Source organism: Convolutriloba macropyga, chromosome 9 (genome assembly GCF_964194025.1).
Source record: "Convolutriloba macropyga chromosome 9, txConMacr16.3, whole genome shotgun sequence".
In the NCBI taxonomy this organism is placed as follows: domain Eukaryota; kingdom Metazoa; phylum Xenacoelomorpha; order Acoela; family Convolutidae; genus Convolutriloba; species Convolutriloba macropyga.
The window spans coordinates 62,461,676-62,475,815 of NC_134476.1; the positions used below are offsets into that span (position 1 = coordinate 62,461,676).

Consider the following 14,140-nt stretch of genomic DNA (forward strand, 5'->3'; position numbering starts at 1 on the left):
ATGCCCACAAAAAATGAGCCAATTTGGACTAAAATTGACGATTTGGTGACCAAAACAAAGTTCGGTGATCGAAAAAGTTAAGCCTCATCGAGCGCGGATACTTTTTTGGAAATTGGTGAAAACTTGTCCAAAATGGTTCGCTGTGCCAGATTTTTTTGTTTTAGCCCCAACTATGGCTCAAGTGGAGCATGCCCACAAAAAATGAGCCATTTCGGACTAAAATTGACGATTTGGTGGCCAAAACAAAGTTCGGTGATCGAAAAAGTTAAGCCTCATCGAGCGCGGATACTTTTTGTAAATGACAATTTCAGCAATAACCATTGCTCCAAACACACCCCATATACTTGTAAAGGCCATTCTAATAGTTCCCCTGCTTGCGTTTACTGTATATTTGATATTTGGTACTGTCTCGGAAACATCAATACTAATTGTAAAATTTCCCTTTATTAATCTAACTTTTAAGTTAGTGCAAATCGCTGAGTTCCATTCTTTAGGCTGCACTCCGCTAACGCAGAGTGCATTCAAATAAAACTTATCAAATAGAGTTGATACTTACCTATTTAATAAGTTTATCAAAACAATTAGGCTAAAAGCAATTCGCCACTGATTTTCCCAATTACCCACCTAAACCCACTGAAGTCATGCTTCCGGTTCAATGTCCGGTTGAACAGGTTCCTCGGACCCAATTCATCTCTCCCTTGTTTTGGGGCCGTTCCACTGTATTGTGGATGGTTGGAAGCAAAAAGTTTGTGCGTTGGTCATAATACACTGTATGGCTACGAATTGCATAAATTATAACACAACCGTGGCTAAAATTGCATGTATTAAGTGACTATTTTGCAAACCGCAAGGCGGCCAGTTAAAGTGATCCTGTATATGAATATAGGACTACAATACAATACTGTTGTATATAAATTCGCTCCCACTTACGCAAATGCCTACGACCATACCATGTTGAATGCACCGGTTCTCGTCCGATCACCGAAGTTAAGCAACATTGGGCCTGGTTAGTACTTGGATGGGTGACCGCTTGGGAACACCAGGTGTTGTAGGCTTTTTCTTTTGAGTATTCAAACCTCATAGAATACTTTTATTCGATATTTACACATTTTAGAGCCTCAAAAAGCCTCGGTGATCGAAAAAGTTAAGCCTCATCGAGCGCGGATACTTTTTTGGAAATCGGTAAAAACTTGTCCAAAATGATTCGCTGTGCCAGATTTTTTTGTTTTAGCCCCAACTATGGCTCAAGTGGAGCATGCCCACAAGAAATGAGCCATTTCGGACTAAAATTGACGATTTGGTGGCCAAAACAAAGTTCGGTGATCGAAAAAGTTAAGCCTCATCGAGCGCGGATACTTTTTTGGAAATCGGTAAAAACTTGTCCAAAATGGTTCGCTGTGCCAGATTTTTTTTGTTTTATCCCAAACTATGGCTCAAGTGGAGCATGCCCACAAAAAATGAGCCAATTTGGACTAAAATTGACGATTTGGTGACCAAAACAAAGTTCGGTGATCGAAAAAGTTAAGCCTCATCGAGCGCGGATACTTTTTGTAAATGACAATTTCAGCAATAACCATTGCTCCAAACACACCCCATATACTTGTAAAGGCCATTCTAATAGTTCCCCTGCTTGCGTTTACTGTATATTTGATATTTGGAACTGTCTCGGAAACATCAATACTAATTGTAAAATTTCCCTTTATTAATCTAACTTTTAAGTTGTGCAAATCGCTGAGTTCCATTCTTTAGGCTGCACTCCGCTAACGCAGAGTGCATTCAAATAAAACTTATCAAATAGAGTTGATACTTACCTATTTAATAAGTTTATCACAACAATTAGGCTAAAAGCAATTCCCCACTGATTTTCCCAATTACCGACCTAAACCCACTGAAGTCATGCTTCCGGTTCAATGTCCGGTTGAACAGGTTCCTCGGACCCAATTCAACTCTCCCTTGTTTTGGGGCCGTTCCACTGTATTGTGGATGGTTGGAAGCAAAAAGTTTGTGCGTTGGTCATAATACACTGTATGGCTACGAATTGCATAAATTATAACACAACCGTGGCTAAAATTGCATGTATTAAGTGACTATTTTGCAAACCGCAAGGCGGCCAGTTAAAGTGATCCTGTATATGAATATAGGACTACAAAACAATACTGTTGTATATAAATTCGCTCCCACTTACGCAAATGCCTACGACCATACCATGTTGAATGCACCGGTTCTCGTCCGATCACCGAAGTTAAGCAACATTGGGCCTGGTTAGTACTTGGATGGGTGACCGCTTGGGAACACCAGGTGTTGTAGGCTTTTTCTTTTGAGTATTCAAACCTCATAGAATACTTTTATTCGATATTTACACATTTTAGAGCCTCAAAAAGCCTCGGTGATCGAAAAAGTTAAGCCTCATCGAGCGCGGATACTTTTTTGGAAATCGGTAAAAACTTGTCCAAAATGATTCGCTGTGCCAGATTTTTTTGTTTTAGCCCCAACTATGGCTCAAGTGGAGCATGCCCACAAGAAATGAGCCATTTCGGACTAAAATTGACGATTTGGTGGCCAAAACAAAGTTCGGTGATCGAAAAAGTTAAGCCTCATCGAGCGCGGATACTTTTTTGGAAATCGGTAAAAACTTGTCCAAAATGGTTCGCTGTGCCAGATTTTTTTTGTTTTATCCCAAACTATGGCTCAAGTGGAGCATGCCCACAAAAAATGAGCCAATTTGGACTAAAATTGACGATTTGGTGACCAAAACAAAGTTCGGTGATCGAAAAAGTTAAGCCTCATCGAGCGCGGATACTTTTTGTAAATGACAATTTCAGCAATAACCATTGCTCCAAACACACCCCATATACTTGTAAAGGCCATTCTAATAGTTCCCCTGCTTGCGTTTACTGTATATTTGATATTTGGAACTGTCTCGGAAACATCAATACTAATTGTAAAATTTCCCTTTATTAATCTAACTTTTAAGTTGTGCAAATCGCTGAGTTCCATTCTTTAGGCTGCACTCCGCTAACGCAGAGTGCATTCAAATAAAACTTATCAAATAGAGTTGATACTTACCTATTTAATAAGTTTATCACAACAATTAGGCTAAAAGCAATTCCCCACTGATTTTCCCAATTACCGACCTAAACCCACTGAAGTCATGCTTCCGGTTCAATGTCCGGTTGAACAGGTTCCTCGGACCCAATTCAACTCTCCCTTGTTTTGGGGCCGTTCCACTGTATTGTGGATGGTTGGAAGCAAAAAGTTTGTGCGTTGGTCATAATACACTGTATGGCTACGAATTGCATAAATTATAACACAACCGTGGCTAAAATTGCATGTATTAAGTGACTATTTTGCAAACCGCAAGGCGGCCAGTTAAAGTGATCCTGTATATGAATATAGGACTACAAAACAATACTGTTGTATATAAATTCGCTCCCACTTACGCAAATGCCTACGACCATACCATGTTGAATGCACCGGTTCTCGTCCGATCACCGAAGTTAAGCAACATTGGGCCTGGTTAGTACTTGGATGGGTGACCGCTTGGGAACACCAGGTGTTGTAGGCTTTTTCTTTTGAGTATTCAAACCTCATAGAATACTTTTATTCGATATTTACACATTTTAGAGCCTCAAAAAGCCTCGGTGATCGAAAAAGTTAAGCCTCATCGAGCGCGGATACTTTTTTGGAAATCGGTAAAAACTTGTCCAAAATGATTCGCTGTGCCAGATTTTTTTGTTTTAGCCCCAACTATGGCTCAAGTGGAGCATGCCCACAAGAAATGAGCCATTTCGGACTAAAATTGACGATTTGGTGGCCAAAACAAAGTTCGGTGATCGAAAAAGTTAAGCCTCATCGAGCGCGGATACTTTTTTGGAAATCGGTAAAAACTTGTCCAAAATGGTTCGCTGTGCCAGATTTTTTTGTTTTAGCCCCAACTATGGCTCAAGTGGAGCATGCCCACAAAAAATGAGCCATTTCGGACTAAAATTGACGATTTGGTGGCCAAAACAAAGTTCGGTGATCGAAAAAGTTAAGCCTCATCGAGCGCGGATACTTTTTTGGAAATTGGTGAAAACTTGTCCAAAATGGTTCGCTGTGCCAGATTTTTTTGTTTTAGCCCCAACTATGGCTCAAGTGGAGCATGCCCACAAAAAATGAGCCATTTCGGACTAAAATTGACGATTTGGTGGCCAAAACAAAGTTCGGTGATCGAAAAAGTTAAGCCTCATCGAGCGCGGATACTTTTTTGGAAATTGGTGAAAACTTGTCCAAAATGGTTCGCTGTGCCAGATTTTTTTGTTTTAGCCCCAACTATGGCTCAAGTGGAGCATGCCCACAAAAAATGAGCCATTTCGGACTAAAATTGACGATTTGGTGGCCAAAACAAAGTTCGGTGATCGAAAAAGTTAAGCCTCATCGAGCGCGGATACTTTTTTGGAAATCGGTAAAAACTTGTCCAAAATGGTTCGCTGTGCCAGATTTTTTTGTTTTAGCCCCAACTATGGCTCAAGTGGAGCATGCCCACAAAAAATGAGCCATTTCGGACTAAAATTGACGATTTGGTGGCCAAAACAAAGTTCGGTGATCGAAAAAGTTAAGCCTCATCGAGCGCGGATACTTTTTTGGAAATCGGTAAAAACCTGTCCAAAATGATTCGCTGTGCCAGATTTTTTTGTTTTATCCCAAACTATGGCTCAAGTGGAGCATGCCCACAAAAAATGAGCCAATTTGGACTAAAATTGACGATTTGGTGACCAAAACAAAGTTCGGTGATCGAAAAAGTTAAGCCTCATCGAGCGCGGATACTTTTTTGGAAATTGGTGAAAACTTGTCCAAAATGGTTCGCTGTGCCAGATTTTTTTGTTTTAGCCCCAACTATGGCTCAAGTGGAGCATGCCCACAAAAAATGAGCCATTTCGGACTAAAATTGACGATTTGGTGGCCAAAACAAAGTTCGGTGATCGAAAAAGTTAAGCCTCATCGAGCGCGGATACTTTTTGTAAATGACAATTTCAGCAATAACCATTGCTCCAAACACACCCCATATACTTGTAAAGGCCATTCTAATAGTTCCCCTGCTTGCGTTTACTGTATATTTGATATTTGGTACTGTCTCGGAAACATCAATACTAATTGTAAAATTTCCCTTTATTAATCTAACTTTTAAGTTAGTGCAAATCGCTGAGTTCCATTCTTTAGGCTGCACTCCGCTAACGCAGAGTGCATTCAAATAAAACTTATCAAATAGAGTTGATACTTACCTATTTAATAAGTTTATCACAACAATTAGGCTAAAAGCAATTCGCCACTGATTTTCCCAATTACCCACCTAAACCCACTGAAGTCATGCTTCCGGTTCAATGTCCGGTTGAACAGGTTCCTCGGACCCAATTCATCTCTCCCTTGTTTTGGGGCCGTTCCACTGTATTGTGGATGGTTGGAAGCAAAAAGTTTGTGCGTTGGTCATAATACACTGTATGGCTACGAATTGCATAAATTATAACACAACCGTGGCTAAAATTGCATGTATTAAGTGACTATTTTGCAAACCGCAAGGCGGCCAGTTAAAGTGATCCTGTATATGAATATAGGACTACAATACAATACTGTTGTATATAAATTCGCTCCCACTTACGCAAATGCCTACGACCATACCATGTTGAATGCACCGGTTCTCGTCCGATCACCGAAGTTAAGCAACATTGGGCCTGGTTAGTACTTGGATGGGTGACCGCTTGGGAACACCAGGTGTTGTAGGCTTTTTCTTTTGAGTATTCAAACCTCATAGAATACTTTTATTCGATATTTACACATTTTAGAGCCTCAAAAAGCCTCGGTGATCGAAAAAGTTAAGCCTCATCGAGCGCGGATACTTTTTTGGAAATCGGTAAAAACTTGTCCAAAATGATTCGCTGTGCCAGATTTTTTTGTTTTAGCCCCAACTATGGCTCAAGTGGAGCATGCCCACAAGAAATGAGCCATTTCGGACTAAAATTGACGATTTGGTGGCCAAAACAAAGTTCGGTGATCGAAAAAGTTAAGCCTCATCGAGCGCGGATACTTTTTTGGAAATCGGTAAAAACTTGTCCAAAATGGTTCGCTGTGCCAGATTTTTTTGTTTTAGCCCCAACTATGGCTCAAGTGGAGCATGCCCACAAAAAATGAGCCATTTCGGACTAAAATTGACGATTTGGTGGCCAAAACAAAGTTCGGTGATCGAAAAAGTTAAGCCTCATCGAGCGCGGATACTTTTTTGGAAATTGGTGAAAACTTGTCCAAAATGGTTCGCTGTGCCAGATTTTTTTGTTTTAGCCCCAACTATGGCTCAAGTGGAGCATGCCCACAAAAAATGAGCCATTTCGGACTAAAATTGACGATTTGGTGGCCAAAACAAAGTTCGGTGATCGAAAAAGTTAAGCCTCATCGAGCGCGGATACTTTTTTGGAAATTGGTGAAAACTTGTCCAAAATGGTTCGCTGTGCCAGATTTTTTTGTTTTAGCCCCAACTATGGCTCAAGTGGAGCATGCCCACAAAAAATGAGCCATTTCGGACTAAAATTGACGATTTGGTGGCCAAAACAAAGTTCGGTGATCGAAAAAGTTAAGCCTCATCGAGCGCGGATACTTTTTTGGAAATCGGTAAAAACTTGTCCAAAATGGTTCGCTGTGCCAGATTTTTTTGTTTTAGCCCCAACTATGGCTCAAGTGGAGCATGCCCACAAAAAATGAGCCATTTCGGACTAAAATTGACGATTTGGTGGCCAAAACAAAGTTCGGTGATCGAAAAAGTTAAGCCTCATCGAGCGCGGATACTTTTTTGGAAATTGGTGAAAACTTGTCCAAAATGGTTCGCTGTGCCAGATTTTTTTGTTTTAGCCCCAACTATGGCTCAAGTGGAGCATGCCCACAAAAAATGAGCCATTTCGGACTAAAATTGACGATTTGGTGGCCAAAACAAAGTTCGGTGATCGAAAAAGTTAAGCCTCATCGAGCGCGGATACTTTTTTGGAAATTGGTGAAAACTTGTCCAAAATGGTTCGCTGTGCCAGATTTTTTTGTTTTAGCCCCAACTATGGCTCAAGTGGAGCATGCCCACAAAAAATGAGCCATTTCGGACTAAAATTGACGATTTGGTGGCCAAAACAAAGTTCGGTGATCGAAAAAGTTAAGCCTCATCGAGCGCGGATACTTTTTTGGAAATCGGTAAAAACTTGTCCAAAATGGTTCGCTGTGCCAGATTTTTTTGTTTTAGCCCCAACTATGGCTCAAGTGGAGCATGCCCACAAAAAATGAGCCATTTCGGACTAAAATTGACGATTTGGTGGCCAAAACAAAGTTCGGTGATCGAAAAAGTTAAGCCTCATCGAGCGCGGATACTTTTTTGGAAATCGGTAAAAACCTGTCCAAAATGATTCGCTGTGCCAGATTTTTTTGTTTTATCCCAAACTATGGCTCAAGTGGAGCATGCCCACAAAAAATGAGCCAATTTGGACTAAAATTGACGATTTGGTGACCAAAACAAAGTTCGGTGATCGAAAAAGTTAAGCCTCATCGAGCGCGGATACTTTTTTGGAAATTGGTGAAAACTTGTCCAAAATGGTTCGCTGTGCCAGATTTTTTTGTTTTAGCCCCAACTATGGCTCAAGTGGAGCATGCCCACAAAAAATGAGCCATTTCGGACTAAAATTGACGATTTGGTGGCCAAAACAAAGTTCGGTGATCGAAAAAGTTAAGCCTCATCGAGCGCGGATACTTTTTGTAAATGACAATTTCAGCAATAACCATTGCTCCAAACACACCCCATATACTTGTAAAGGCCATTCTAATAGTTCCCCTGCTTGCGTTTACTGTATATTTGATATTTGGTACTGTCTCGGAAACATCAATACTAATTGTAAAATTTCCCTTTATTAATCTAACTTTTAAGTTAGTGCAAATCGCTGAGTTCCATTCTTTAGGCTGCACTCCGCTAACGCAGAGTGCATTCAAATAAAACTTATCAAATAGAGTTGATACTTACCTATTTAATAAGTTTATCACAACAATTAGGCTAAAAGCAATTCGCCACTGATTTTCCCAATTACCCACCTAAACCCACTGAAGTCATGCTTCCGGTTCAATGTCCGGTTGAACAGGTTCCTCGGACCCAATTCATCTCTCCCTTGTTTTGGGGCCGTTCCACTGTATTGTGGATGGTTGGAAGCAAAAAGTTTGTGCGTTGGTCATAATACACTGTATGGCTACGAATTGCATAAATTATAACACAACCGTGGCTAAAATTGCATGTATTAAGTGACTATTTTGCAAACCGCAAGGCGGCCAGTTAAAGTGATCCTGTATATGAATATAGGACTACAATACAATACTGTTGTATATAAATTCGCTCCCACTTACGCAAATGCCTACGACCATACCATGTTGAATGCACCGGTTCTCGTCCGATCACCGAAGTTAAGCAACATTGGGCCTGGTTAGTACTTGGATGGGTGACCGCTTGGGAACACCAGGTGTTGTAGGCTTTTTCTTTTGAGTATTCAAACCTCATAGAATACTTTTATTCGATATTTACACATTTTAGAGCCTCAAAAAGCCTCGGTGATCGAAAAAGTTAAGCCTCATCGAGCGCGGATACTTTTTTGGAAATCGGTAAAAACTTGTCCAAAATGATTCGCTGTGCCAGATTTTTTTGTTTTAGCCCCAACTATGGCTCAAGTGGAGCATGCCCACAAGAAATGAGCCATTTCGGACTAAAATTGACGATTTGGTGGCCAAAACAAAGTTCGGTGATCGAAAAAGTTAAGCCTCATCGAGCGCGGATACTTTTTTGGAAATCGGTAAAAACTTGTCCAAAATGGTTCGCTGTGCCAGATTTTTTTGTTTTAGCCCCAACTATGGCTCAAGTGGAGCATGCCCACAAAAAATGAGCCATTTCGGACTAAAATTGACGATTTGGTGGCCAAAACAAAGTTCGGTGATCGAAAAAGTTAAGCCTCATCGAGCGCGGATACTTTTTTGGAAATTGGTGAAAACTTGTCCAAAATGGTTCGCTGTGCCAGATTTTTTTGTTTTAGCCCCAACTATGGCTCAAGTGGAGCATGCCCACAAAAAATGAGCCATTTCGGACTAAAATTGACGATTTGGTGGCCAAAACAAAGTTCGGTGATCGAAAAAGTTAAGCCTCATCGAGCGCGGATACTTTTTTGGAAATTGGTGAAAACTTGTCCAAAATGGTTCGCTGTGCCAGATTTTTTTGTTTTAGCCCCAACTATGGCTCAAGTGGAGCATGCCCACAAAAAATGAGCCATTTCGGACTAAAATTGACGATTTGGTGGCCAAAACAAAGTTCGGTGATCGAAAAAGTTAAGCCTCATCGAGCGCGGATACTTTTTTGGAAATCGGTAAAAACTTGTCCAAAATGGTTCGCTGTGCCAGATTTTTTTGTTTTAGCCCCAACTATGGCTCAAGTGGAGCATGCCCACAAAAAATGAGCCATTTCGGACTAAAATTGACGATTTGGTGGCCAAAACAAAGTTCGGTGATCGAAAAAGTTAAGCCTCATCGAGCGCGGATACTTTTTTGGAAATTGGTGAAAACTTGTCCAAAATGGTTCGCTGTGCCAGATTTTTTTGTTTTAGCCCCAACTATGGCTCAAGTGGAGCATGCCCACAAAAAATGAGCCATTTCGGACTAAAATTGACGATTTGGTGGCCAAAACAAAGTTCGGTGATCGAAAAAGTTAAGCCTCATCGAGCGCGGATACTTTTTGTAAATGACAATTTCAGCAATAACCATTGCTCCAAACACACCCCATATACTTGTAAAGGCCATTCTAATAGTTCCCCTGCTTGCGTTTACTGTATATTTGATATTTGGTACTGTCTCGGAAACATCAATACTAATTGTAAAATTTCCCTTTATTAATCTAACTTTTAAGTTAGTGCAAATCGCTGAGTTCCATTCTTTAGGCTGCACTCCGCTAACGCAGAGTGCATTCAAATAAAACTTATCAAATAGAGTTGATACTTACCTATTTAATAAGTTTATCACAACAATTAGGCTAAAAGCAATTCGCCACTGATTTTCCCAATTACCCACCTAAACCCACTGAAGTCATGCTTCCGGTTCAATGTCCGGTTGAACAGGTTCCTCGGACCCAATTCATCTCTCCCTTGTTTTGGGGCCGTTCCACTGTATTGTGGATGGTTGGAAGCAAAAAGTTTGTGCGTTGGTCATAATACACTGTATGGCTACGAATTGCATAAATTATAACACAACCGTGGCTAAAATTGCATGTATTAAGTGACTATTTTGCAAACCGCAAGGCGGCCAGTTAAAGTGATCCTGTATATGAATATAGGACTACAATACAATACTGTTGTATATAAATTCGCTCCCACTTACGCAAATGCCTACGACCATACCATGTTGAATGCACCGGTTCTCGTCCGATCACCGAAGTTAAGCAACATTGGGCCTGGTTAGTACTTGGATGGGTGACCGCTTGGGAACACCAGGTGTTGTAGGCTTTTTCTTTTGAGTATTCAAACCTCATAGAATACTTTTATTCGATATTTACACATTTTAGAGCCTCAAAAAGCCTCGGTGATCGAAAAAGTTAAGCCTCATCGAGCGCGGATACTTTTTTGGAAATCGGTAAAAACTTGTCCAAAATGATTCGCTGTGCCAGATTTTTTTGTTTTAGCCCCAACTATGGCTCAAGTGGAGCATGCCCACAAGAAATGAGCCATTTCGGACTAAAATTGACGATTTGGTGGCCAAAACAAAGTTCGGTGATCGAAAAAGTTAAGCCTCATCGAGCGCGGATACTTTTTTGGAAATCGGTAAAAACTTGTCCAAAATGGTTCGCTGTGCCAGATTTTTTTGTTTTAGCCCCAACTATGGCTCAAGTGGAGCATGCCCACAAAAAATGAGCCATTTCGGACTAAAATTGACGATTTGGTGGCCAAAACAAAGTTCGGTGATCGAAAAAGTTAAGCCTCATCGAGCGCGGATACTTTTTTGGAAATTGGTGAAAACTTGTCCAAAATGGTTCGCTGTGCCAGATTTTTTTGTTTTAGCCCCAACTATGGCTCAAGTGGAGCATGCCCACAAAAAATGAGCCATTTCGGACTAAAATTGACGATTTGGTGGCCAAAACAAAGTTCGGTGATCGAAAAAGTTAAGCCTCATCGAGCGCGGATACTTTTTTGGAAATTGGTGAAAACTTGTCCAAAATGGTTCGCTGTGCCAGATTTTTTTGTTTTAGCCCCAACTATGGCTCAAGTGGAGCATGCCCACAAAAAATGAGCCATTTCGGACTAAAATTGACGATTTGGTGGCCAAAACAAAGTTCGGTGATCGAAAAAGTTAAGCCTCATCGAGCGCGGATACTTTTTTGGAAATCGGTAAAAACTTGTCCAAAATGGTTCGCTGTGCCAGATTTTTTTGTTTTAGCCCCAACTATGGCTCAAGTGGAGCATGCCCACAAAAAATGAGCCATTTCGGACTAAAATTGACGATTTGGTGGCCAAAACAAAGTTCGGTGATCGAAAAAGTTAAGCCTCATCGAGCGCGGATACTTTTTTGGAAATCGGTAAAAACCTGTCCAAAATGATTCGCTGTGCCAGATTTTTTTGTTTTATCCCAAACTATGGCTCAAGTGGAGCATGCCCACAAAAAATGAGCCAATTTGGACTAAAATTGACGATTTGGTGACCAAAACAAAGTTCGGTGATCGAAAAAGTTAAGCCTCATCGAGCGCGGATACTTTTTTGGAAATTGGTGAAAACTTGTCCAAAATGGTTCGCTGTGCCAGATTTTTTTGTTTTAGCCCCAACTATGGCTCAAGTGGAGCATGCCCACAAAAAATGAGCCATTTCGGACTAAAATTGACGATTTGGTGGCCAAAACAAAGTTCGGTGATCGAAAAAGTTAAGCCTCATCGAGCGCGGATACTTTTTTGGAAATCGGTAAAAACTTGTCCAAAATGGTTCGCTGTGCCAGATTTTTTTGTTTTAGCCCCAACTATGGCTCAAGTGGAGCATGCCCACAAAAAATGAGCCATTTCGGACTAAAATTGACGATTTGGTGGCCAAAACAAAGTTCGGTGATCGAAAAAGTTAAGCCTCATCGAGCGCGGATACTTTTTTGGAAATCGGTAAAAACTTGTCCAAAATGGTTCGCTGTGCCAGATTTTTTTGTTTTAGCCCCAACTATGGCTCAAGTGGAGCATGCCCACAAAAAATGAGCCATTTCGGACTAAAATTGACGATTTGGTGGCCAAAACAAAGTTCGGTGATCGAAAAAGTTAAGCCTCATCGAGCGCGGATACTTTTTTGGAAATCGAAAAAACTTGTCCAAAATGGTTCGCTGTGCCAGATTTTTTTGTTTTATCCCAAACTATGGCTCAAGTGGAGCATGCCCACAAAAAATGAGCCAATTTGGACTAAAATTGACGATTTGGTGACCAAAACAAAGTTCGGTGATCGAAAAAGTTAAGCCTCATCGAGCGCGGATACTTTTTGTAAATGACAATTTCAGCAATAACCATTGCTCCAAACACACCCCATATACTTTTAAAGGCCATTCTAATAGTTCCCCTGCTTGCGTTTACTGTATATTTGATATTTGGAACTGTCTCGGAAACATCAATACTAATTGTAAAATTTCCCTTTATTAATCTAACTTTTAAGTTAGTGCAAATCGCTGAGTTCCATTCTTTAGGCTGCACTCCGCTAACGCAGAGTGCATTCAAATAAAACTTATCAAATAGAGTTGATACTTACCTATTTAATAAGTTTATCACAACAATTAGGCTTTTAAATAATAAATTCAGATGCTATTATTTACAGTTGTTATTTACAATGATGTTGAAATAATTCAGCAGGTTTCATTGATGAATCGTTACAGTTGGTATTTACAAGGAAAATTTATCAGATTTCATTGTTGAAGCTTTACAAATTAAGTACAAAATTCAAATAGTTTTTTGTTTGTTCAGGGGTTTCTTGCCAGGATCCATTTAGGACACTTGCCGTAAATCTAAGAGTTTCAACTTTCATATTTACAAAGACGTCGCGCCAACTATTCAGCCTTAGGGTACTTCTCGCTCCAGATAATTGTTCGCATTTGAGAATTAAATGTTCCGATGTTTCAAACTCTTTTTCGCAATAGCTGCAAATTGGTGACTCTGAAAAATTTTTCGTCCATCTAATCTGTTTGTCAACAAGACAATTGAAGGCGAGGCGATATAAAAGATTTTGTTGTTGTGGCAAAAGTTTGTAAAATTTCCAGATATTTTTGCTAAAGAGAGTTAATTCTTTCGTTGAGCAATTGTACTTTATGACGGATTTGTTTAAGCGGTCCTCGATAAAACTTGTTGGAAAAACTTGAGCAATGATATACCAGTAAATCTCACTTGTTCTTAAGGCTTTGTCAAGTCTCAGGGAAGTTTCGATGTTGTTCTTAAACAGAAGGATACTGTTGTCAGTTTGAGAGACTTTGAGCTTTAAAGATTTTAACAAAATTGTTAAGTCATTTGGAAAGGAAACATCGTTCTCGTTTGATGAGTTAATTTCGTCTATCAGTTTTGCTGAGATTATTTTTGATGTAATATGTGGAAGAGAGATACCGCCCACAGCAACAGATTGGTAAAGAACTTCACTTCTAATTTCCATTTTGTCACCAGTTTTTAGTAGATTGTTGATGAGTTTTTGAACATTCGTCAGAATATTTACTGTTGTGTCCGTGTGTCTTGAATAATACAGGAACTTTGGAAGGATAAAAGTTTCAATGATTTGTCTCTTGGCTTTTAAAGTTTTCGATCGAGAAATGAAGCGCATGTAAATGGCAATTTGTGTTTTGATGAGATCAAGTAAGTTTGTTGATGATTTATCAGTAAAGAATTTAATGCCCAGGATTTTTGTTACACGTACAGTTTTATAGAAAGCTATGTCTCTCGTTGACAGGATCTCACTCTTTTTGACGTTGATTTCTAGTTGAGTGCAATCGCAAAAATCTTTGACAGTGTCAAATAGTCCTTCAATCGATGATATGCGTATTGAGCAAGTAATGTCGTCTGCATAAGCCACTGTTTTTGAGCTGGTGAATCCTTTAATATGTGGTGAGTTGTCTATACAGCAAA

The 14,140-nt window shown here is 40.0% G+C and overlaps 6 non-coding genes across 6 annotated transcripts; all 6 read left to right on the forward strand.

Moving 5' to 3' along the window:
* Window positions 1-936: 936 nt before the first annotated feature.
* LOC142347549 (5S ribosomal RNA) lies at window positions 937-1,055 on the forward strand. Its single transcript, XR_012760535.1, has one exon. It is a non-coding gene; the product is annotated as a 5S ribosomal RNA (ribosomal RNA).
* Window positions 1,056-2,191: 1,136 nt separating this feature from the next.
* On the forward strand, window positions 2,192-2,310 carry LOC142347550 (5S ribosomal RNA). The gene has a single exon (XR_012760536.1). It is a non-coding gene; the product is annotated as a 5S ribosomal RNA (ribosomal RNA).
* Window positions 2,311-3,446: 1,136 nt separating this feature from the next.
* Window positions 3,447-3,565, forward strand: LOC142347551 (5S ribosomal RNA). The gene has a single exon (XR_012760537.1). It is a non-coding gene; the product is annotated as a 5S ribosomal RNA (ribosomal RNA).
* A 2,076-nt stretch (window positions 3,566-5,641) lies between these two features.
* LOC142347553 (5S ribosomal RNA) lies at window positions 5,642-5,760 on the forward strand. Its single transcript, XR_012760539.1, has one exon. It is a non-coding gene; the product is annotated as a 5S ribosomal RNA (ribosomal RNA).
* Window positions 5,761-8,400: 2,640 nt separating this feature from the next.
* On the forward strand, window positions 8,401-8,519 carry LOC142347554 (5S ribosomal RNA). The gene has a single exon (XR_012760540.1). It is a non-coding gene; the product is annotated as a 5S ribosomal RNA (ribosomal RNA).
* Window positions 8,520-10,407: 1,888 nt separating this feature from the next.
* LOC142347555 (5S ribosomal RNA) lies at window positions 10,408-10,526 on the forward strand. Its single transcript, XR_012760541.1, has one exon. It is a non-coding gene; the product is annotated as a 5S ribosomal RNA (ribosomal RNA).
* Window positions 10,527-14,140: the final 3,614 nt, after the last annotated feature.